We start from the raw sequence: 26,228 nt of genomic DNA, 5'->3' as shown, positions 1-26,228 counted from the left end.
GAGGCTGCTTTCACGGGGGGGGGGTGTAGGGTCGGGGTTAGGGGAAAGGAGGGGGGTTAGTGTTTTAAAGCAAATATTTTCAGTGGCAGCATTGGTACTGTCGAATTCACAAATTATGAATTACTGAAAGTAGAAAATAAATCAACTAAATAGCGGCGTATGATACGCCGCGGGTCGGCTCGTTGTAGTAAAAACGTGGGGAAAAAGGGACATAACCCAGTAACTGTAATTTGTGTACAAACAACCGTAACAACTGGTGGCCAGTATGGGGGAGACGATATGGTCGAGTGGTTGGGCACACGATTGCTATCCCACTCGACACGGGTTCAAATCTATGTGTTCTAGTCAGTAACGTATTCACACAACGTGTTTTTTACGAGTTGTCTTTTTACGAGTTGTCTTTTTACGAGTTGTCTTCGTTTACCCAAAAAAAAGTGAAAAGATAAAATCGATAGCAAGATTTTAATGCAAACATACAGACAATGACTAAAAAGTAGAAAATAATAATCATTAAAAAAGTTTTTAAAAACTCACGTTTTCTGATTGAACTAAAAAGTAGAAAATAAATGCTATACATCACAATAATGCAAGCGATCACTCTACTATAAGCGATCAAAAACGTGGGGCGCCGTGATTTTCTTACAGTTTCTAATACTGTTGACTCTCTACAAGCTCCCTAATAAAAGTCAATAGTATTATCTAATCAATAGTAATATAACTTTTACTTCGGCGCCCCACGTTTTTCATCGCTTATAGTAGAGTGATCGCTTGCATTATTGTGATGTATAGCATTTATTTTCTACTTTTTAGTTCAATCAGAAAACGTGGGTTTTTTTTTTAACTTTTTTACAAGCTTTTATTTAACTCACTTCCTCTGTCTGTCTGTCTTGACGGAAACGCAGGAGTGAAAATTCGGACAGTTCTACTTGACCGATACGATTCACCGTTGGCACGTGGGTCAAGACATGAAGACAATGCAATCTGAAACTAAATTTGACTTAATTGGATGCCTAATTAATTTTTTATGAATTAATTAAAATTTGGACCGAATTAGTAGGCATGTCTAGCCAACCACACCACACGCGTCATCAATAGCTGCGCCATCACGACCACGTAATGGCTGCGTTCAAAAACCATTGCGCGCCTACTGAACGTGATATTCAGTAGGCGCGCAATGGTTTTTAGTCATGTAACTCTATTGTAGATAAAACATGTAAAGTACTGAAAAAAAATTCATAAAAAACGTTTTAATAACAAGCTTTTATGTAATGATGCACTAAAAAGTAGAAAATAAATTATAGACTACTATTTAAATAACTATAAAGAAAAGCGTGGGTGTCTTCCTTAACATTAGTAAAGGTATCCAATAGATACTAAAGTGACCCACGCTTTTCTTTATAGTTATTTAAATAGTAGTCTATAATTTATTTTCTACTTTTTAGTGCATCATTACATAAAAGCTTGTTATTAAAACGTTTTTTATGAATTTTTTTAATGATTATTATGTTTAAATATAAAGTGGGAAAATGTATAGTCTATTATAGAAAGATATAGACACCGCTCCTGCAAAACCAAACTGATCCAACAACAATTTTAAAAAGTGTTCACAACAAAACTTCATTTTTTACAAGCTTTTATTTAACTCACTTCCTCGTCAGTCTGTCGTCAGACTAGATCAAAACGCCGGAACGAAATTGCAGGCACTTCTACTTGACAGATACGGTTCGTAATTGGTACGTGGGTCAAGACATGAAGACAATGCATTGTGACATTAAATTTGACTTAATTGGATGCCTAATTAATTTTTTATGAATTAATAAAAATTTGGACCGAATTAGTAGGCAGTTCTATCCACACGCGTCATCACAGCCGTGTTGGGCGTGGAGCGAGGGGGGGGGCCTCTACGACAAAAGCGCGTCAATAAGCGCGCGATGGTTTTTAGTCGGGTCAGCAGTCTAGTTCTTTACCACTAGACTACGCCATCCCATAATATTTTACTGAAACTTTAGCTATAAACTTGACAATGGTTTTTAGTCATGTAACTATTGTAAATAAAACATGCAAAGTACTGAAAAAAATCATTAAAAAAAGTTTTAATAACAAGCTTTTATGTAATAATGCACTAAAAAGTAAAAAATAAATTATACACTACTATTTAAATAACTATAATAAAGAAAAGCGTTGGTCTCATCCTAAATATTAGCCACTACTATTTAAATTATTATAAAGAAAAGCGTGGGTCACTTTAATATCTATTGGATACCTTTACTAATATTTAGGAAGAGACCCACGCTTTTCTTTATAGTTATTTAAATAGTAGTGTATAATTTAATTTTTTTAGCGCAATTTCCATTCTGGAGAATTGCGTTTATTAACTCGTCATTTCTGGGAATGGATGGATGGATGAATGTATGGATGAATGTGTGTCCGGGCTTTAAGTCGTATCTCCTCCTCAACGAAGCAATATCGATGACTAGTTCCAAAAGCAATTATGTTAAACAAGTTACGAGAATGAGCATAGGCCATAAAAATTCCGGGTTTCTTTCATGCATTTCCCGGAAAAGCCAAAAAACCTCGAAAAAAATCAGTTTTTGGCCCATATCTCGGCAACCAGACCACTTAGCGACTTGAAACATGTACCAATCTATTCCAGTCATAATTTAGAACAATATTGCCGAAGAAAGTTTTCAAAAATATCCTCTCGTTCGGTCACAAATTTTAAAATTACATAAACACCTACAAACCGATTGTTCTTCTAGCTTGAACGCACCCCACCATTATACGTCAGAGCTATTTTTAGATAACATAAGGAAATTGCGCACAAATGTCACTAGACTTTTTTAATTAACTTGTTTCTCCTTTTTAGTGCATTATTACATAAAAGCTTGTTATTAAAACGTTTTTTTTTTATGATTTTATTTTTATTTCTCCTAACATTTGTATTTGACGAAATAAAAATACTGTGCATTAATTTAATGGGGAGATATACGGCCACGAAGTATTTACACTTAATGTCTGGGTGGATTAAGAACAAAATTAATGTATAAATCTTGAAAACAATGGAAAGTGGAGTTAGAACTGTCTGGTTCTGTGTTAGCGATTTCTAGTTTCCTACAGTAAAATTGTCCCTAATAATGAATTCGGGAGTTTGTGTGGGTAATCTGCTAACTGCGAAATAAAAAAACTAAATGTTCAAGAATGCTGAATCATATCAGATATAAATTATACAAGGCTTGGTGCGTACACATGTCGGTTTTATGGGATTAGTACAAGTTGTTTTTTTTTCAAGTGTCTTGTTTCATTTTATTGAACTTATATCAGCTTCCGCATTGACTTTAATCAACCAGACGCCAACAGGTTTAGAGCGAACGTCTCATACGTGAGTTCGGATCAGTTTTCAGGCTTGAAAATTTAATCAACATATTTGTTTGTTTTGAAACCCTGACGACGCAACCGGAACTGGCGTACTCTAATCTCAAACTGCGCCCTCTGGTGGAAAAAAACAAAAAAACAACGCGACAGCTGGATTGAACAATCCTCGATGAATGACGCATTTGGCGCCGTGCGAACGACTGGCGATTGTGATTGGATCACACAGCTTGGTAAAATGTTTGCAGGATTTCGTGCGCGGTGAAATCGCGCATAAAGCAGATTAGGCACGGATTAAAAATTTAGAAGTCTCGTTTTGTGTATGAATAACACTCTTTGAACATTTCACACAACATACACATACATAGTGACAGTTGGGATAATAATCTTAAACTAAACGCTGTATTATGTTGAAAAATGTTAGCAAGATGAATTATTAAACATACATTTTTTTAACAGGAAATTAAGCTCCGAAAAGCCAGATTGTGTTTTTTTGTTGTTAGGATTGAATTTGAGTTTAGTTTGCCTACGTTGGTGAATTTGTGAATCTTGTACTTGCCTTTACTTAGAACGACCTGAACTGTATAAAGAGAACTAAATACCATAAACTTAGTTGTGTGTATAGCGAACCTTTTGTTCATCATAAACTTAGTTGGTTGTGTGTATAGCGAACCTTTTCTTCATCATAAACTTAGTTGTGTGTATAGCGAACCTTTTGTTCATCATAAACTTAGTTGGTTGTGTGTATAGCGAACCTTTTCTTCATCATAAACTTAGTTGTGTGTATAGCGAACCTTTTGTTCATCATAAACTTAGTTGTGTGTATAGCGAACCTTTTCTTCATCATAAACATAGTTGTGTGTATAGCCAACCTGTTGTTCATCATAAACTTAGTTGTGTGTATAGCGAACCTTTTCTTCATCATAAACATAGTTGTGTGTATAGCCAACCTGTTGTTCATCATAAACTTAGTTGTGTGTATAGCGAACCTTTTCTTCATCATAAACTTAGTTGTGTGTATAGCGAACCTTTTGTTCATCATAAACTTAGTTGTGTGTATAACCAGCCTTTTCTTCCTACACAGTTGGTGAGTACACAATCGATTTGTTTTCTCATTCAAAAAAAAAAATCAGACTGTTTGATAACGATTCTTTAGTGCTTTTTTAAAAATGATATTAATTTCTGCAATTAAAAATAGTTGTGTTGTTAACAGATACCTGCCGTACACATAGTGCAGAGAGCATGATGGGCGAATAGGTAAATTGGTGCTAAGCTAGTTTTCTCTATTGTCCCAAGTGGTAATTAACTCCTGCGCTAAACAGGATAATTTGTGACTCATTTTTAAGCATATATATAGTCTGTATAATATTACAAAAATTTAATATTTAATTAATTAATCCTTCAATTGATCAAGAGCTTGTTATATTTCCCCTATTTATCGTTCATCTAAAGCAGGGGTCTCCAAACTACGGCCCGCGGGCCGGATGCGACCCTCGAAGTCCTCTCATCCGGCCCGCGGAGATATTTTTGTCCACGGAAAAAAACGTTTGCTGGTGATGGCTGAGGAACTTTGCCCAGAAAAATCAAAGACATGCCTGGAAGAAACTGGCCCCCGAACTGAAATTTGATAGTTAATGCGGCCCTCGGACTGAAAAGTTTGGAGACCCCTGATCTAAAGATTCAAACAGAATAACTAAATATTGAGGATTGGTGTCATTCACTGTTGAATAGACATATAGATTTTTGTTAACACGCCGTATGGAACGCCATGATAAGAAGAGATCAGTTTAGATTGAAACTGGTAAAACAAACATTTGTCGCAGAGGAAATTAGGAACATGTGCGTCGATTAAATACGTAGACTATTACGAATTTTCATTTAAATTGATCTGTTTTTATTTATTTATTTCGTTTAACTTTTCTTGATTTAATTGACGATTGGAAAGAAAGAATTTAGTCCTAAAAATAGACTAGATAATGTCGTCATTTCCATTTGCTTGAATAATGCGAGCAGAGGTCACTCTTAACCGCCTTTCGGTGCATTTTTTTTCAAATATATACATATACATAATATATATACACGACAAATTCCAAATCCATAAACTTAAAATTCTATGAATTTTATTTCCCTTACATCAAACCTCTAATAACCGTAATCCTGAGAAAAATAGTTCCTTCGACTGAATGGTATAAATGTAGACCTATTTCCCTACCCGCGCATTGACACATCACATCATCTTCCGTCCTCCACTGTATCATAATGCGACCAGAAAATAGTGCGGATTCTTTGAATACCCTCGTATTCACTTTATCGTCGCTGCATTTTGTTTGTTTTAAATTTCAAAATTCCATCAAGGTGACCTCTAGCCCACATAGACTTGACGCTTCAGTGACCATCCAACACACTTTGACGGTCAAGGTCACTGCAACACCCAAACAACGGAGCGTGTGTTTTGGCTTAGGGCGCCGAGCAGATACAATCATTTGTTTGGGGCTCGCTATAAGCCACAGGGGAGATAACATCAAGGCCACGTCCCGGTAATGCATTTATTATGCATTAGATATTCGTGGGGTTAAGACCTTCTTAAGACAGTTAAATTGTCCCCCCCCCCCTCTCTCTCTCTCTCTCTCTCACACACACACACACATACACACACACTTGGGTTTAACGAGTGTGTTAAACTTGTAGAGTTCAACCATGTATAATGTTGAATGTTAAAATTTGTAGTTCAACCATGTATCCTAATGAATGTTAAACCTGTAGAGTTTAACATAATGCCCTGATGAATGTTAAACCTGTAGAGTTTAACCATAAGTCCTGTTGAATGTTAAACTTTTATAGTTTAACCATGTGTCCTGAGGAATGTTAAACCTGTGGGTTTTAACCATATGTCCTGATGAATTTTAAACTTGTAGGGTTCAACCATGTATCCTAATGGATGTTAAACTTGTATAGTTTAACCATATGTCCTGATGAATGTTAAACGTGTAGAGTTTAACTATGTGTCCTGTCGAATGTTAAACCTGTAGAGTTCAACCATGTATCCAAATGGATGTTTAAAGTCTTCACGCACAATTTCTAGAACACAAATGGCATATTTTGAGCACACTCTTTCTACAAAATCTTTTCAAAGGACCACCACCACTTATTTTATGTAACAATATATGACCCCCCACCCCCACCCCCTTGCCCTCTAAATCACAGAATTTTGTACATTAAAAACAAATATTTTAAAAATGCTGTTTTCGAAGCACGTCGTATAGAAACCGTATCTTTTTTAAGACTTTTATTACGTCATTAAAAGAAGATTTGCCCCATCTTGTATCCTGTTTTTTTTATAATATTTATGCGTCACTTACGTCCCCTTATCCCTCAACAGAAGTGTTGATCAGTCAGTTGGATTAGGATGGGTGTTACCGAGGCCTGACAATAGACTCGTCCGAAAATAGGTGTGTCAGGTTGTTACTGGTATCGCAATTTCAATTTTTGTGTTATGGTCAGAAATAAGGGTTAAGGCAGTGGCGTCGCTTGGTTGGGTGTCACCCGGTGCGGCATTTCGTAGAGTCACCCCCCCCCCAAAGAAAAAAGTGTATATATATATATATATATATATATATATATATATATATATATATATATATATATATATATATACCTTTTGCAATTTTTCGCCTTGGTGTCACCCCCCTATAAATGGTGTGACCCGGTGCTGACCGCACCCCCCATCCCGCCCTTGCTACGCCTCTGGGTTAGGGCTATGGTGGGACTTGGGTTAAGGTTAATGTTAACATGACATTAACTAGTCATATTTATATTTAGTTGGTCTAACACCTTTACTTTAAGTTAGTTCGATTATTGTGACATATGCGGAAAAAGGTATTAACGTATATGAAATGAATTACATATGCTCTAAAAATCTACCGCTAACTCCGCACAGCTAGATGAGACAACTTAACCACCAGGGGCGTAGTGACCCATCCCGGCGCCCAGGGACAAACTTTCGATTTGCACCCACTCCCCCCCCCCCCCCCTCAAACTTTCGATTTGCACTCCCCCTCGAACTATCAATTTGTTTTTCCAACCCATTTTGGCGCCCCCTAAGATCGACGCCCGGGGACATATGTCCCCCCCCCCCTTTCGCCACGCCTCTGTTAACCACCAACAACTCCCTTTTTGCTGCACAGTTATGTGCATGACCCCCACCCTATATAATATTTAATCAGAATGTTCTAGATGGGATTCAGGTTTTACAAGAGAGGAGTCGGGTCTACAGGACTAATGGGACGGATGGCTGAGTTTCGCCCGGGGGTGTCTTTTGTTTTTGTTGTCAAGGTTATTGTAGATAACAGGGGTCGATAAACACATGTGTGTGGATGTGTGGATTGGTGTATGTGTGCGTGCAAGCGTGTGTATGTTCGTGTGGGTTCCTTGTGTCAGTGAATGGGTGTGTATTGCAATGGCAGTGTGAATGTGCTTGTTAGTGTGTGTCCGTGTGAAGGTTGTTGGGCTTTGTTGAACTAGTGAAGACATGCGCTGGCGTATGTGTGTATATATATATATATATATATATATATATATATATATATATATATATATATATATATATATATATATATATATATATATATATATGTGTGTGTGTGTGTGTGTGTGTGTGTATGTGTGTGTGTGGGTGGGTGGGTGGGTGGGTGTGTATGTGTGCGTGTGTGTGTGGTGTGTGAAGATTGTTGGACTTTGTTAAACTAGTGAAGACATGTTATGGCGTGTGTGTGTGTGTGTGTGTGTTTGTGTTAGTGGGTAGGATGAGATGTGTTCGTGTCTGTGCGAGAAGATGGCTTGTTCTGGCATGTAGGGACGGAGGGGGGGTCTGTTGGTGTTGTAAAACTAATTGATTTATCGATCACATTCACACAGAATAAATCAAAATTTAATCACAAGGACAATAGAATCTCTATCGGTTAACAGAAAAACAGTAAATACCGCAGAATGGGTCAATTACTTCAATAATTCAAGGGTGTGTATTGGGGATGTATGCTGGAGTGTGTAGCTGTGATGTGTAACGGTTATGTGTAGACGTAATGTGTAGCGAGCTGTGAAAAATCAACGATGTATGACAAGGAAATATGAAGCGGGTTATGTGTAGATCGCAATCGTCTTATACAAATTTTTATTCTGTTTTACAAAATGACAGCTCGGCCGCGAGACCGTTCAGCTTAGAGGCAACATTTGGTGTCGAATTTCGGGTGTCTAAATCTTGTTCTGTCCGCCCCACTCCCCCTCTCCTCCACCCTCCCCACCTCGAGACGCCAATGCTAAGACTTTAAAAAAAAACAGACCACGAAAACAACCCTTCGCCAAAACCACGCTAGGATCATGACCTAACATGTCCCAGACGAACAAAAGATACTAACCACTAAAAGGACACCCGAACAATGCTTAGATCTATCAGATCACCTGGACGACTAATAAGCCTCACAGAACTAGTTCAATAAATGGTTTTTGGTCGTGCCGTTAACTGAACGACCCCTACCTAGTGTGAATGGCTTCAATAAATGGCTTTTGGTCGTGTCTTTAACTGAACGACTCCTAGTGTGAATGGTTTCAATAAATGGCTTTTGGTCGTGCCTTTAACTGAACGACCCCTATTGTGAATGGCTTCAATAAATGGCTTTTGGTCGTGCCTTTAACTAAACTCCTAGTGTGAATGGCTTCAATAAATGGCTTCTTGCCGTGCCTTTAACTAAACTCCTAGTGTGAATGGCTTTAATAAATGGCTTCTTGCCGTGCCTTTAACTAAACTCCTAGTGTGAATGGCTTCAATAAATGGCTTTTGGTCGTGCCTTTAACTGAACGACCCCTAGTGTGAATGGCTTCAATAAATGGCTTTTGGTCGTGGCTTTAACTAAACTCCTAGTGTGAATGGCTTCAATAAATGGCTTTTGGTCGTGCCTTTAACTGAACTCCTAGTGTGAATGGCTTCAATAAAACAATTATCGTGTTTTAACATATCCATAACGGTCTCCGGATACTGCGGAATCCATTACACTTAAACACGCCGTAACACGTTTAACGGCATGTGCGTTTAGTTGTAACATTAGTAATCGAACACCTATCATTTAGCCCAGGGGGGGGGGTACGGTGGAGAGGGGGGAGGTCCTAATTTATTGTAATTTGAAACTTAATTGCTTGAAGACACGTCATGCGCAGGTCAGTCTCGTTTTGGATCTGTTGCATAATAAACCAGATGGTAGGTCCAGCTGACCTAACAGTTAAAGGTCCTGGGTAGTCCTGGTTGGACAGTTAGAGGTCCTGTGTAGTCCTGTTTGGACAGTTAGAGGTCCTATATAGTCCTGTTTGGACAGTTAGAGGTCCTGTGTAGTCCTGTTTGGACAGTTAGAGGTCCTGTCTAGTCCTGTTTGGACAGTTAGAGGTCCTGTCTAGTCCTGTTTGGACAGTTAGAGGTCCTATGTAGTCCTGGCCGGTAAGTTAGAGGTCCTGTATTGAGTCGTGAAGTCGTGAAAGTTTATTTTCGCTGTGTCTGGGCACTTTATTGTCCATAAAATTTGCCGAGGACACGGGAACTGGTGAACTCTGCTTCCTCTGCACCACCCTGCTATACCCCATACCCCTGCACAGTGCGGTTTGTTGGGGGGGGGATGTTAAGGGATCGGCGTACATAACGCCCAGTGGGGTATCATTTAATAATGGTTTACGTCTAGAGTCAGTCATGCGTTGTCACGAAGCGAAGAATGGCAACACGAAACATTTTGAATAATTTAGCATAACTATAATCTGCCGAAACACATCTTTAGACGTTTCAAGTTGTCGCCAGACCTGTTAGTTAGGTTTTGTAAGGTTTTTCTTCAGTATCTTATTTTTCTTTGATCTTTCAACGGCAGACGTGAATGCTAATTAGTTGGACTGGAAATAATGACGTTGTTATTAATTTAGCCTGATTGAAAGACAAGTGTTCAGAATGTGTGGCTACTATAATGTTGGGGCTTTCGTCATAAGTCTTAATGACATACTGCTAATTTAATGACAGTCAAACTAATTGTGTCTACTCTTGCAATAAGAACCGTATCTGTAATATATATATACTAGGCATGCTGCCCAGCTTTGCTTAGGCTTTCGAAAACATTGAGAATTTGAATGCTTAATTAATTCGCCCGAGGGTCGGTCTACGACCTCAGGAGTTATGAAGAGGTTCCTCCGTGGACATTTTTTTTCGATTTATAGCTCATGTAAGGCGCCGGTCAGTCGAGGTCAGTTTTGACCCCATCATCGTAGACTTTTCGGCCAATCGGCCCCCGTGTTCTGTCGCCCCAAGGCAAGATCCTGCCAAATTTGAAGCGCCTGCGGCGCCGGGAAGTGCCCTATCGGGCACCCGACAACTTTGCTTTATATATTATAGAGATTAGCAAATTGCATAGATAAACAAAGATTTCAATAAAGTAATTAAGGCCTGAAATACTTTAGTATAGAAATGTATTATTTGAATAGATGAATCTAGAATATCTAGATCTAGAATCCAAATAAATAAAATAAATTTTATGAGTTTAGGCCGGAAATATTGTATTGTATACATTTCATAGTGTACGTAGATCTAAATCAAATTTGAATGAAATAGTTCATTTCTTTTTATTCTAAACACGGCAGATGACGTCATTAGTTAATGTATAAGCAATAGTGACGTCACAGTTTTATGCGTTCTTTTTCACATCTATTAATGCTTTTCCGGTTGCATAAATAATACTGTTTCTCTACATTCAAATACGCCTTTAATTTTTATTTTTCTTCTTTAAATAAAATTGTGGTTATACATTTAAAACATCTTATTTTCAACAAAAGTCCGTATAAAGTTCTCCATATATCGCTGCCGTTTCTGACGTGATGTCCGGCGAAAATATTTTGCGGACAGACAGAGAGAGAGAGAGAGAGAAGTGCGCACATGGGGAATTATATATTAGGATATATATATATATATATATATATATATATATATATATATATATATATATATATATATATAGGCTATATATTTATAGCCTATATATGTATGTTTGTTGATTTTTATGTATATATAAATACACATTGTCCACACAATATATTATTAAAGATGATTATATCCCATGACTCCACTATAATTAGGTAATCGATTTCTACCCCGTCATTTTCCGATACCATTCCCTCTCCCTCCGTCACACAAACTTCCCAACAATGGTTTCTACTCGATGATACCGAGAAGAGAAGTAATCGATCCTACCCTACCATCATCTCACAACATGCGCTTCCATAGTGCGCTTTGTGTAGAAATGCCATGGCCGTTCGATTCCGCCGTGGGATCGATTCCCGCGAGTAGGTTTGTATGTCATTCAGTTAACAGGTGGCTGCTTGAGGCTAAGCCGTGTGTTAAATTCTGTGTTAAAGTCTGTGTTAAAGTCTGTGTTAAAGTCTGTGTTAAAGTCTGTGTTAAAGTCTGTGTTAAAGTCTGTGTTAAAGTCTGTGTTAAAGTCTGTGTTAAAGTCTGTGTTAAAGTCTGTGTTAAAGTCTGTGTTAAAGTCTGTGTTAAAATCTGTGTTAAAGTCTGTGTTAAAGTCTGTGTTAAATTCTGTGTTAAAATCTGTGTTAAAGTCTGTGTTAAAGTCTGTGTTAAAGTCTGTGTTAAAGTCTGTGTTAAAGTCTGTGTTAAAGTCTGTGTTAAAGTCTGTGTTAAAGTCTGTGTTAAAGTCTGTGTTAAAGTCTGTGTTAAAGTCTGTGTTAAAGTCTGTGTTAAAGTCTGGGTTAAAGTCTTGTTGCGCTTTATAACCTAAACTGCTTAATCCTCGAGTATACAAAGAGAATCATTGGCGGCTTTCTGATGTGATTCTTACCGTTATTCATTCTCTTTTGAAATTCAGAAATGAATCCAATTGTTTACCTACTCATGACAATAGCAGGAGGTTATTGGTCCGGCCTTGACCTTTCGACCTAAAAAAACTGCCTGCATGTATTGTTTGGGTTGTTGTAGTTTTTTCACTGGTTTATCTATATCTCTGATCCACCCATGTTCCAACTGATCAACATGTTATTAACATTTGTCGAACCCAAGAACTGACCTCGATCAAAGAAGGGTCTACATTTTGACCTGATCTAGTACATGCTCTGCAAAATGTCCAACCCAGACATTTTGTCCTTAAGTACCCACGTCCATGTTTTTTTTTACACGAGCAGGGAAAGTGGCTTGACAACAGTCACATTAGTGACTTGACTGTGATGGTGTGACAATTGGAGTGACATGACTGCGATATTGTGACATTTGGGACATTAGTGACTTGACTGTGATGTTGCGACAATTTGAGTGACTTGACTGTGATATTGTGACAATTGGAGTGACTTGACTAGGATGTTGTGACAATTGGGACATTAGTGATTTGACTACAATGTTGTGACAATTGGAGTAACTTGACTACGATGTTGTGACAATTGAGGTGACTCGACTAGGATGTTGTGACAACTGGGACATTAGTGACTTGACTAGGATGTTGTGACAGTTGGGGTCACTTGACTACGATGTGACAATTGGAGTGACTTGACTAGGATATTGTGACACCGAGGGGCGTTCATAACTGGGATACAGATCACTCGATAAAGCTTTTAATGAACATTGTGCTAAGCTTTGTGGGTACACGAGTAGATTAAGAGATTTGGGACAGATTATTGATAAACTTCGCCGATTATTGGCTTTGTTTTTATTAAGCGACATTTTTAATTAAAGGTGCGACCTTTTTAATTAAAAGTTAGTTTTTGTTGACTATAGTGTAGCGTTCATTAGTGGCAAACGTATTGTGCTGGGCACAATCAACACCAATTAATTGTAGACTAACTTTGTTAGTTAGCCATACAAAGTATTCATAAAATTAACGCCATTACCGTGTGACCTACTTAGGTCCAGTAATGTTTTATTTTGACATTGTATAATACCTTATATGGATTGATGGTGCAACTACCGGGGTTTTTCCACTGTCTTATTAAGGGTGTCTAAGACTAAGAAATTTTCCACCAAGATCTGATTGATTGATTCTGATCAGATGACCATCCCAACCAATGGCTACATGAGTTGAGGATGACCTCCCCTGTGGCCTAAGTCTTTAACTAGATCGCACACACGCGACACGAGGCAGTCTACCTTGATCAAACGGTCCATTAAGACCAGGCCGTCCATTTTGTCCGGCAATAGATTCTGACCATTTGAACGTGAGAGAACTTAAGTCCTGTGTGTGCTATGCTTTCTTAAGTTGTTTTAGTCTTCTAGTATAATATTACTTGTCGCCAAGTGATTCTTGAAGCTATAGCAGTGTTGTGTGACCTGTGGCTATTTTTATACAGTGTTAAAATCTGTGATAGTATTTTTTCTTACGCTTTGCAAGTTGGGTTTTATTATTTTCTAAATTAAATATTTTATCTAGTTTAACCTGGTGTTCTGCCACAACTGTGTTCGCTTATTAAAGGTTGTATGCAGATTGGATGAGTGTTAACTTCAATAGTATCACTAGTTTTCCCTAGACGTCGAATTCGAGCCCTAGTGTGTTGTTGAGTTAGTATTCATTCATTTAGGCTGTAAGTCATTTGCATATAACCCCGAAAAAAGAATCCGGGGACGTTCACCATCTATCTGGCTGATGGATAGGTAAACGTTACAACCGAAATGATAATAACAGAAAACGGGTTGATATGACGGCGGAGTGGTCGAGTCTTAGAGCGCACAATTTCTATCGTGAAAGTCTCGAGTTCGACTCCGGCCATCCAAACCTTACCTATATAACGTTTGGGAAAGTAAACTCGGAAATGCATGCAATCATCATACGCCGAAGTTTCAGAAAATGCTCTACTCTACTTCATCTACATTTTCAAGTTTAGTCCAAAAGTGTTACTATTTTTGTGATATTTTCGTTATGATATTTTAAACTGAATAAAAAAATACAATGAAACTGTGACCCCAAAATACAGGACGAACAATACAGCGATTTTACTGGTTACAAAGAACTCTATATGTCAGAAACCGAAACTGAATCTAAAATAACCTGTCATGGGGAAAATCCGGACTCCAAATATAAGACGTGTCGCAGCCAAACCTACAAGGAAGGTACAGAGCTGTCACGAGGAGGGGTGGAGGAGGAAGTGGGGCACGTATTGCCAGAAGCACACACACATGTGACCCGCCTGTGATTTGAGTGGAACCCCCGGGGAGGCGAGAGATAGGGCCCACAAGAGATGCTTTGTGGAAACAAAATACACCGCCCGGAACACAATGGAAATAGTAGATTACGAGTGATGCCTATGCTCCACAAGGAGTAATAAACCGGTAGTGATCTCCCCTAAACTTTCTCGAATATTCTTATATAAAACAACAGGGGATGGTAACTGGGGATATAGTTATGATTTTTAATCCATTGTAAATACTTAAACTTTTAAAAATAGAATAGAATCTCATAAAAAAAACATTGCGCACCAAGCAAACGCCGAATAAAAACGCGTATAATAGTGCGCAATATTATTAGTACTTTAAAAATTTACATTAGATTTTTGAGAAATCGGAAGTAGCGTAAATTACTACTTCCAGTCAACGGAAATTACTCAAAATTTAACAGAAGGTAGAGAATTAGATCTTTTACTTACATGTGAAATTTCATTTATCTATCTGAAATAGTACTCAAGTTATAGGCTTTTGAAAAATTCAAAGTAGGAAAAGTACCACTTCCGGTTATCGGAAATCGCTCAAAAGTTGATACGGATCTACGATTTTGATAAAATACTTATATACGAAATTTCATCAACCTAGCTGTAACGGTACTCAAGTTATCGTGTTTACACACAGACACACACACGGACAGACACACACACACACAGACATACGGACAAGATTGCAAAATTATGTTTTTCCGTATCAGTGAGGTGTAAAACGTCGAGATTTGTAAAAATCTCGATTTTTTTTTTTTGCACGATTACAATACTTTCTCTATACTACGTATATACGAGAAAGTAAAAAGGAAGATATCAACTATGTTTTCAGTTCTTCATCTGTTCTTCGCTTGTGTGTGTAAATTATATACAGTGCATCATCAAACAGACTAAAGAGAGGACACCCACTGTGGACGACCTAGGACACAACTGAGAATGACCTAGGACACCCACTAAAGATGACCTAGGACACCCACTGAGAATGACCTAGGACACAACTGAGAATGACCTAGGACACCCACTGAGAATGACCTAGGACACCACTGAGAATGACCTAGGACACCACTGAGAATAACCTAAATGTGTAAATTATATACAGTGCATCATCAAACAGACTAAAGAGAGGACACCCACTGTGGACGACCTAGGACACAACTGAGAATGACCTAGGACACCCACTAAAGATGACCTAGGACACCCACTGAGAATGACCTAGGACACAACTGAGAATGACCTAGGACACCCACTGAGAATGACCTAGGACACCACTGAGAATGACCTAGGACACCACTGAGAATGACCTAGGACACCCACTGAGAATGACCTAGGACACCCACTGAGAATGACCTAGGACACCCACTAAAGATGACCTAGGATACCCCTGAGAATGACCTAGGACACCCACTGAGAATGACCTAGGACACCCACTAAAGATGACCTAGGACACCCACTGTGGATGACCTAGGACACCCACTGAGAATGACCTAGGACACCCACTGAGAATGACCTTGGACACCCACTGAGAATGACCTAGGACACTACTGAGAATGACCTAGGACACCCACTGATGACCTAGGACACCCACTGATGACCAAGGACACCCACTGATGACCTAGGACACCCACTGAGAATGACCTAGGACACCCACTAAAGATGACCTAGGACACCCACTGAGGATGACCTAGGACACCCACTGAGAATGACCTAGGACACCCACTGAGAATGACCTAGGACACCACTGAGAATGACCTACGACACCACTGAGAATGACCTAGGACACCCACTGAGAATGACCTATCTAATCTCTGAACTCAGCCCTGATTGACTGTACATGAATTCGGCCTGTCCGAGTCTATCAGAACACTGTTGGCCATTAATCACGTGACCGGCTAGCGACCCCTCCCCTGCCCTACAGGTATGTGTATGTATCCGTGGTAGAACCTGGTTTACACGTCACTGCTGGGGTCATGTAGTGCAAGTCCCGGGGGTGGGGGTGATTCTTATTATTAGGGTGCTTCGTAAAACCGACATAGTCCAGCGTTCTAGTTAAGGTTAATTTATTCAAGCCAATTGCGACAACTTCTCAAGGTCTACCCCTAAATGTGAAGGCTGTGGATTCAGGTTAAACCACAGTACAAGATCCCCTACCCTATGGTCAATGGGGAAATCGTTTCTCTCTACACCCTCTGCCCATCCTTGGCCTAGAATCTACACATTTTCCACACATCTTCCCACACATCCAACAGTAGGTATCTATGCTACACGTCTTGTGACACCACTATCAGTCACGGTATCGATACTACCTCTATTATGACACCACCAGCGGTGACGGTATCGATACTACACATCTTGTGACACCCCCAACAGTAACCGTATCGATATTACACATCTTTGACATCAACAATCACATTACGATACTACACATCTTGTGGCACCCCCCCCCCTTAACAGTTAAAGTATCGATACTAGACATCTTGTGACACCCCAACAATCACAGTATGGATTCTGCACATCTTGTGACACCCGCAACAGTCACGGTATCGATACTACACATCGTGTGCCACAACCATTACTCCGCCGAGGACGGTATCGATTCACCCACTCCTCGAGTTTTCTTCAAGTCTCGGACGACGCTGCAGCCATGCGTGGCGCCTCATCACGTGACTGGCCCCACTTGTTTGAACTCGCCAGTATTGATTGGTTAGTTAAAGATGCAACCTGTCATCGATCTTTGACACATCGGGTGGTTTGTACACGTGTTAGGTGTCTGCACTGGTGGGGGTGGGGGGGGGGGGTGGAACAATGGGGGTGGGGGCTATGGATGGGGGTGTGTTAGGTGTTGACTGGTTGTCCCAACTGGTTGTGTTGGGGTGGAGGGGTGGAGAAATGGGGGAGATATGGGTGGGGGAAGATATGGATGGGGGAGATATGGGTGGGGGAGATATGGATGGGGGAAGATATGGATGGGGGAGATATGGATGGGGGAGATATGGGTGGGGGAGATATGGATGGGGGAGATATGGATGGGGGAGATATGGATGGGGAAGATATGGATAGGGGAGATCTGGATGGGGGAGATGGATGGGGAGATATGGATGGGGAAGATATGGATGGGGTAATATGGATGGGGGAGATATGGATGGGGGAGATATGGGTGGGGGAGATATGGATGGGGGAAGATATGGATGGGGGAGATATGGATGGGGGAGATATGGGTGGGGGAGATATGGATGGGGGAGATATGGATGGGGGAGATATGGATGGGGAAGATATGGATAGGGGAGATCTGGATGGGGGAGATGGATGGGGAGATATGGATGGGGAAGATATGGATGGGGTAATATGGATGGGGGAGATATGGATGGGAGATATATTGATGGGGGGAGATATGGATGGGGGGAGATATGGATTGGGGGAGATATGGATGGGGGAAATATGGATGGGGGAAGATATGATTGGGGGAGATATGGATGGGGGAGATATGGTTGGGGAGATATACATGGGGGAGATATGTATGGGGAAGATATGGATGGGGTGTGTAGTTGCAGAGGCTTTATATTCGATACAAAAATATGGAAATGTAATCGATGTTGCCCAAACGGTTTTAATTTATTTTTAATGTAATTATAATTTCATCGCTTGCCATATTTTGTAAGATCACATATGCTTTTTAATCCTATTAAGGGGTATTCCACATATAACTCCGAGATCTTAAACAGCCATTGCTTTGCATGACGTCGTTAATCCCAAAACAACTAAAAATTACCATCAAGTATCCGTTTTTACAAGCCAGCTGTTGCTCGTTAATCCCTTTATTAATCCAAGTGGATGTTTTGCTATATTGAAAAATAATTTGAGATTTATTATAACTTTGCTTTGTTTCAGATGTATCACCTTGGCGTTATTTTATTTGCGCTATTTTTACTATTTGCGTGGAGAGGTTGGGTTTTTTTGTCGTCGTGTATAGCAATATGTTGCGGAAGATTAAATGGTGGTAGGGGAGGGGGGTGAGGAACGCGCATGCAAAAAAGAAGTTGAAGTAGAGTTCCCCTGACTCTGTTACCTCGGTGTACGAAGGCATAGATTTGTGCATGTTATACGAGTCGAAGACCTATAAGAGTTAGTACACTTAGAGACGTGCTGAGCACTCAAGCCTGTTGTGTTTTTTTTTTTGTTTTTTTTTTTTTGCTTTTTTTTTTTTGCTTTTTTTTTTGGTGTTTTTTTTTATATTTTGCAACTGACAGCATTACGCCGTACATATGTCAGTACATATGACAAAGCTGTCGGACATAATTTCCGTTGACAGTTGTCAGACAGAACTGACGTTGAAATAAAAACATTGTGTATGCCTGACAGAGGAAGTTTGGTGTTTGTTGGACCATACCCCTACCCCCGCCCCTCCACACACACACACACACACACACACACAGATAGAGACTCACACATCCACGTACATTCACGAAAGTCTACTAGCAACAAATAAACAGTTATACCTCGACTAAATTATTCTTATCCTGTTTACTGCCTGAGGGTTGATGGATCAGTGTTAGCGCTCATCGATTCAAAATCAATGAACCGTATCCATGGGTGATCGATTATTTTGACTGTGTGGCTTGTTGGTGTGTTGCTTGGTCCGTCATTAGCTGAATCTGGCACTACACAGTGATTCCAGATTATGTGGTGACAGAAAACTCTTCATTTATTAGGCTGGCTGACAACAACAGATAGAAGACAGCACCGCCAGAGACAGCAGACACAGACATAAACAACAGACATCAAACAGAAGACAACAGACATCAAACAGAAAACAGACATCAAACAGAAGACAACAGACATCAAACAGAAGACAACAGAAAGTAGACCGCCCTAAAGGAAACAGCAGACACAGGCAATAAGCATGGGACTGCAATCAAAAGACATCAGAACGAAGACATTATATTAATTACTTTTAATTAATAACGGGCCATCATAAAACAAACTGGATAAAATGACCGTGTCTCTCCCTCCAAGTCAAGATGCCATCCGATGTGTTGTGGGTTCGGATCCCGATGAGCTAAACAATTTTACTTTTTTTTTTTTTTATTTTTTTTTTAAATTAATTTTTAAAGTAATGTTTACACTAATCCTAAATCGTGAAACCGCCATCTATAAATGCATCGGAGTCGCACTTTACCCAGTTGTACTATTAGCTGTAAGCAGATTACACATTTAGAAATCAGTTCATTGTAATATACATTTTTTTTAAATCTCTGATGAGTCTATTGGTTAACATCTGTACTGAATTAGTGCGCAGGAACAATTTTTTGGGCTTAATTTCCCTCCAGCCCAAACATGACTGAAGTTATCAAACTGCTGAAACTGTCGCCCAAAACAGTTTCTAATGTAGTCTGTCGGACGGCATTAAACGGCCATCTGACAAATAGTCCTCAATTTGTACAGAAATCTACACTCCAGCTTACGTACGGCTATGAATTATAGGCTATTTGCAGGTGATAATAGCGGCACTTACGATAGTAAGGTTTGAAGTTTTCGTAAAAAAAAAACATACTTGTCGGTTTACTGTGTCATTTATGTTAAAACTGATGCGCACGTGTAAAGTAGTTGGACCTAGCTTTGTGGAGGTTTTTTTTAAACTGTAACGTAGCACTTACCTGGCCACTTACCACCCACTCACGCACCTCCACACACACACACACACTGACGGTGTCGCCTACCACTTATTACCCCCCCCCCCCCCCGCCCGACTTCGATACTGACGCCACCCACGTCATCATTAAATGTTGCATTATGTTGATTATGTACAGCTGTGATCATAAAAGTATAAAGAAATCATGGATTAAAGATTTTCACACAAAAAATACGATCATTTTTGTGATACGGTAACTCTTGTGACACAACTGAAAAGAAAAGTGGAGGTTCGCTCCGGCATTTTAACGACGCGAGGTTTTGGGTGAGGATTGGCTGAAATCACGTGATCTCATTTATAAACGCGCCACACACACACACACACACACACACACACGCACACACACACGCAATTTAAAATGTTTTAAAGCGCCGCTTTGTAAGTTATATATCACGACGCGGACTAAATCAATCTCGATCAAGTGTCTATCACATCGCGTACCTACAAATAACGTCATTCTGTCTCTGTACTTTTGTCGTCTTGTGTCGTGTGTGCACTTTCCAAAACCAAACTCGACCCCGCTGAACTTTTGTTCATTACCCTAAGATTGAGGTTTCTCTTGTAACCTATATGTTAGTTCAACATTGTTTACATTTGTTTACCGTAAAAATTAAAATCAACCCTTTGATGATCATCACCTCATTAGCCTGACACGCTAATCGTCTTTAAATCACCCTTTACTAAAGTACGTAACGCCGTTTGATATTTACTTGGGTTAATTAATTAACCCTTTGTTGGCCTGCGAAAGTGCTCGCCGGCTGTTATCAGTTTAACCCTCGACAGTCTACGTGCGTCAGGGGATGTTCTGCTTGTTTGTTTATGTTGATAACTTTAACACTCGGCTCGCTAGAGACTGATGACGCAACTGACACCAAGCTTGAGAGGTCAAAGGTCGTAATTTACCGTAAGGTTAGATCGTCATTGGTGTCCTCGAGTTTGTAGTTCAATGGCCGATTGTCGCGATTTGATTGGTCAGTTTTTAAAGGGAGCAATTCGATTGGTTGACGTGTAAATCGGAACATGTTAAAATTTTGAAAATTAAAACCCAGTGTTCAGCAGTTATTGGAGATTTTAATCACCGGAAGTGGTAACGTTCTAGACGTCAAGGGCGTGAAATGCGTAGTTCAGACATGCGCAATGGTCAACGTGCAGGAATGCTCGTGCGTCATGGCGTCCACGATAAACATGACCACAGCGCGAGGGCACGGGTTCGAACCCCGATAAATACCTGCACCACTGACCACTGCCCGCAGATGACCCGAACAGAAGCAAGACCTGCTGACATCTCCGTGTAGGATTTACAACTTACTTCACATTTACACAGACATTTCAAGTCTGTCAAGACTATCTCTCTAAGACATGTGAGTTTAGTTTTTATGTTTATTAATTATTTCTCACGTTTTATTTCAGCTTTTTCTCCGCCATTTATTTTTACTTGTCTTTCTGGACACTGGATAACAAGAAATTTAGAATGTTTAGGAGCCAATAGATATAAGCCATTGTAATAATTGTATCACAGAGACATCATAAACTTACACACAGATGTAATAAAAAGCAATGATAGGATGAGATTTAACCTTTTGATTCCATGCGGCCCGCAAGAAGTTTCGATGCTGTCCTCAGAACACAATAATTAACTCTAATTGCTGTTAATGCAACGCTCTGTTGAGTGAGTCTATGAGAGCATAAAAATAAAAAATAAAATGTAAATGTATTGGTAAAGCTAGCAAACACCAGTTTTCTTGGACATGGACAACAGCTCTACATGTTGTATTTTAATGCTAAAACTTGTCTTAATAATTCATATCAGAAATCGAATTATAAATTTGCAGGTCGAGAAAAAGTAAACTACGCGAAATTAGTTTAAAGTTGGTGTAAAGTTTGTGCACAATGTATTTAAATGGTGTGTTAAGTTGATGTAAATGACAAAACGACAATAGGACAAAACCTTTGGTAATGCTAATTATGGGTTAACGGCAGTGTTTCTTCCAGACTTTTTTCTCCGGGGAGGGGGTTTCTGTATAAATTCCATTTCGTTCTGGGGGTGGTAGCTTTTTTTCGGGGAGCAGACAATGTACCTGTAATTTTAAACCCATTTATTCATGTATTTTCCAAACGTTTTTTTTTCTGTCCCTGTCATGATCATTAAATTATGATGCGTCGAAACTGTGGCGGAAGTTTGAAAACAGTTGAAAAAACAACAAAATAAACATTTTTGAGTATCTGATGACGTTTAAATGCCCAGATAAATCATGTTGAGCTGACAAGTTTACAGCATGCTTATCTGGCACGTTCACCCCGGGTTTATCTGGCAAGGTTTGATGGCCATCTGGCAGACGATAGGTCGACTATGCGGGAAATGTCGCATTCTTGCTGACGTCGTCACGACCTTGACCGTTGACACACACTTGACCTCATTTGAATATGGCTCATGCTAACATTATTGGCGATAAAAACTTTCCCTGACAAAACAAATCCTCCCCCACCCAACCCCCCTCCCATCTCCCCCCCCCCCCCGCCCCCCCCCCTCATATTTATCCCTCCCACCCCAATCTTGATCATTATCTTAGTCAACATTGGAGTCGACAAATACATTTTAGGGGTTCTTCGTGTAATCCTTTGTTACGTAATATAACCTGCAGCTTAACCTGGGAGCTTATTAACTGATGGCCGAGCTTAAACTTTGAGGCTTAATTGATGGCAGAGCTTAAACTTTGAGGCTTAATTGATGGCAGAGCTTAAACTTCGGAGTTTAATTGATGGCAGAGCTTAAACTTCGGAGTTTAATTGATGGCCGAGCTTAAACTTCGGAGTTTAATTGATGGCCGAGCTTAAACTTCGGAGTTTAATTGATGGCCGAGCTTAAACTTCGGAGTTTAATTGATGGCCCAGCTTAAACTTCGGAGCTTAATTGATGGCCGAGCTTAAACTTTGAGGCTTAATTGATGGCCGAGCTTAAAGTTCGGAGGTATATACACGACAGGAGCTTGGATATAAAAACGTGGCTATCTAAAAGAACTTAGTATACGATCAAAGTTTAAGTATAGCGTGATGTAATGAATGACTGAGCCTGGCTGAACAAATTCCCCAATCCCCCCCTCAACAAAAATTCCCCACACATGGCTAAAAAAAATTCCGATTACTTCCAAAAATGAACCCACATTTGCCGTCAGACATTCGCCCCACTTCATACCCATAATGCTACAATTTCCTTTTTTTTTTTTAGAATTTTTTTTTTTTTAAATATTAATTAATCTTGGTTAGATAATATATATTTTACTACGATTTTTTTAAAAATTATTTCCAAGTACAAAATAACGATAAACTTGACCAAGTTGACTAAGCTCAGTCAATTTTAATATTAGAAAGAAATCTATTTTCAAAATAAAATTTATCCGCAATTTTGCGGGAGGGTTATGGGGTGAGGTGTGACGTCATTTTAGCGAGGGGGGAGGTCTGACTTTTTGTGACGATGTGTAACGGAGGGGGGGGGATAAAATAGCGTATAAAAGCGTGACGTCGTTTATGGACGACCCTCTAATAATTTCGCACATCAAACTGTTATAAAGCGTTATAAATTAGAACTATAATGCGTTTTTTTCCATCAGATCGTGTTTCTTTTATTTTTTTTTAAATAATAGAAGTTTTAAGACAGCAGATGAGATTCTTTTGTCTAATAATGTTACATTTACACGGTTATAACCCCCTCCCCCTCCTTATTTTTTTCACCTTGGCGTGTACAAAGACAGCCTGCACTGAAAAACATAACGCGGTGATTGTTCCACTTTCTTACCTCCCACCCGTGTGATCGTGTCCATAGCTGAGGTCAGCCGTGACGTTAGCCCGCCAACCCCTCCCTTCCCACCCCCACTCCCCTCACACACCCGTCTGTGTCCGGTGACAACGCGTAGGGTCATGACAACACATGCCCGAGGGCGACGAGGGGCGGTGTGTAGGTTCACTGTTAGCGTCACGGTAGGGTGGGCACGGAGACAGAAAGGGGAGAGAATTCACTGAAACAATTGTTGATCAGCTGATTTATCATGGCCTAAGGTGGGATCCCATTTTAGCCGAGTAAAGACAATTTTGTGAAGTTATGGGGTAGCCTCCCATTTTGGCTTCTTAATGTCTTAATAGTATCATCCGTTTAGCTATTGTGGTTGGAGTTATTTATAAATATATTTAGCTGCCTCCGACTCTCATGTTGGCGAGTGTTTCTTTCAGGTATCTCTCCGGGGGTGGGTCACGTTGAACGCCCCCCTCTCCCCCAAACTTCAAATATATGTTTAAATATATATAGTGTCCGCCCTTTCCGCCCCTTCCCCACCCGTAAATTGCAAGAAAAGAAATTATATTTCAGCTACACCTGCAATGCAAGAACAAACCTACGGTCTGGGCGTCTTGAAACTTGAGCGCCAAAAAATGTACTAAAGCACACCCGGCCGGGTAAATAAATCTTCGCCTATGTCGTTATCGGATCCTTCTACCCTTCCCCTTTCCCCCCCCCCCCCCACCCCCCCCCCCCCCACAAAAACTACCGGCTTCTTTTCTTTCGCGCATCCCCCCTCCCCCCCCCCCCACAAAAACTACCGGCTTCTTTTCTTTCGCGAATCCCCCCTCCCTCTCCTCCCCCCCCCCCCCGAGGAAATATATTTGTATGGAAAATTATATAGACCTACTTTAACAAGTGTGTCACGAGTGCCCTGGCTATGGGCATAGGATGGGTATGTTCTTGATCGACGTTTTTATCAGCCACCGTCAATAAGGAACTTTGTATGTCCGTCCGTCCCCGCCCCATCCCCTTTCTCCTCCGTGCTATCACAACAACAATGGATTCCATCCACGGCTGATGATCACATGACCTCCATAACCAATGGAAACTTTTTTTATGTTCTTTCGAAAAACAAAAAAAAATTATCTCTTCTTTCGTATTCATTATCAGAAAAGTTCAAACAAAACGCCTGTTTAAAAAACAGCGTGTGTTTAGTTAATGATTGGGGTATCCGTTTTAGAGGACAAAAAGGGAGGTGTGAGCGAGGGGGCGTTCGACTAGACTCGGGTGTAAACAATGTGTATAAAAATCTGGCCACCTGACACAAGGCCGCACACCGTCACACACCTTAATTCTAGCAGACGACGGGAGGGAGGATCACACATGCGCATCGCGAGGAGAGACGCCAACCTCGCTTTAATTGGCTAACGATTGGGCCACGAGTTGTTCGTCTGCTGGAAATGTTTTCTTGGAGGCTGTGGTTCATTGTTCGACACTGGATTATTGCTCTTGTTTTACTGTACCAATAGGATGTGATAATTTTCTGGTAACGGCCATTGTTGTGGTAAAGTAGTTTTGTATTCTCGTGTTGTGGAATATTTCTTTTTTTTTCTGTGAATCTGATCCACATTTGTTTATGTATATTTGAACAGACCTATCCTTTATTTTTATTTGAATTTACAAAAGTAAAATTAGAAAAACATTTACCCAACACGTTTTAAACAATCATCCAAATAACGAGCCATAGTCCTAAAATAAACCATTTTTTTGTGATTCTACGTTTATATTAGTATCTATATATATAATTCTCTTCTTCGAGCCGTTAGAAAACAAGCTGCAAACGCTCTCCCTACCTCCCCACCCCTACATGGTTTTAGTGAGCTGTGTTCACTCTAAATGTTTACAAGCAGAGCCAACGATTTTAAACGTAGGGGTGGGGGGGGGGAGGAGGGGGGAGGGAAGGAAGGGGGGGGGGTTATGGTCCTTAACGAGCTACTTATAGTGTTTTAAAGAAATATTTTCAGTGTCAGCGTTGGTACTGTCGAATTCACAAATTATGAATTATTGAAAATTAGAAACAACTAAATAGCGGCGTATGTTATGCCGCGGGCCGGCTCGTTAGTACTATTAGCCTAATAATAAATTAGATCTAGATCTATAAGTTTTAAGTTACGCCTAAAT

The 26,228-nt window shown here is 40.0% G+C and overlaps 1 protein-coding gene across 3 annotated transcripts in view; it reads left to right on the top strand.

Moving 5' to 3' along the window:
* The first annotated feature begins 4,367 nt into the window (after positions 1-4,367).
* The window catches only part of LOC131941620 (galactoside alpha-(1,2)-fucosyltransferase 2-like), a 54,041-nt gene continuing 32,180 nt past the window's right edge, over positions 4,368-26,228 (top strand). Inside the window, exon 1 of one of the 3 annotated variants that reach the window (XM_059300990.1) lies at positions 4,368-4,456. The gene's annotated coding sequence lies outside the window, so the exon portion shown is untranslated. Of the gene's footprint in view, positions 4,457-25,481; positions 25,612-26,228 lie in introns of those variants that run through there. The other 2 variants (XM_059300981.1, XM_059300971.1) reach the window with 2 other exon arrangements.

Source organism: Physella acuta, unplaced genomic scaffold, assembly GCF_028476545.2.
Source record: "Physella acuta isolate Inbredline_101_S28 unplaced genomic scaffold, ASM2847654v3 ptg000029l, whole genome shotgun sequence".
Taxonomy (NCBI): Eukaryota; Metazoa; Mollusca; class Gastropoda; family Physidae; genus Physella; species Physella acuta.
This window is presented reverse-complemented; position numbering and strand designations above follow the sequence as displayed.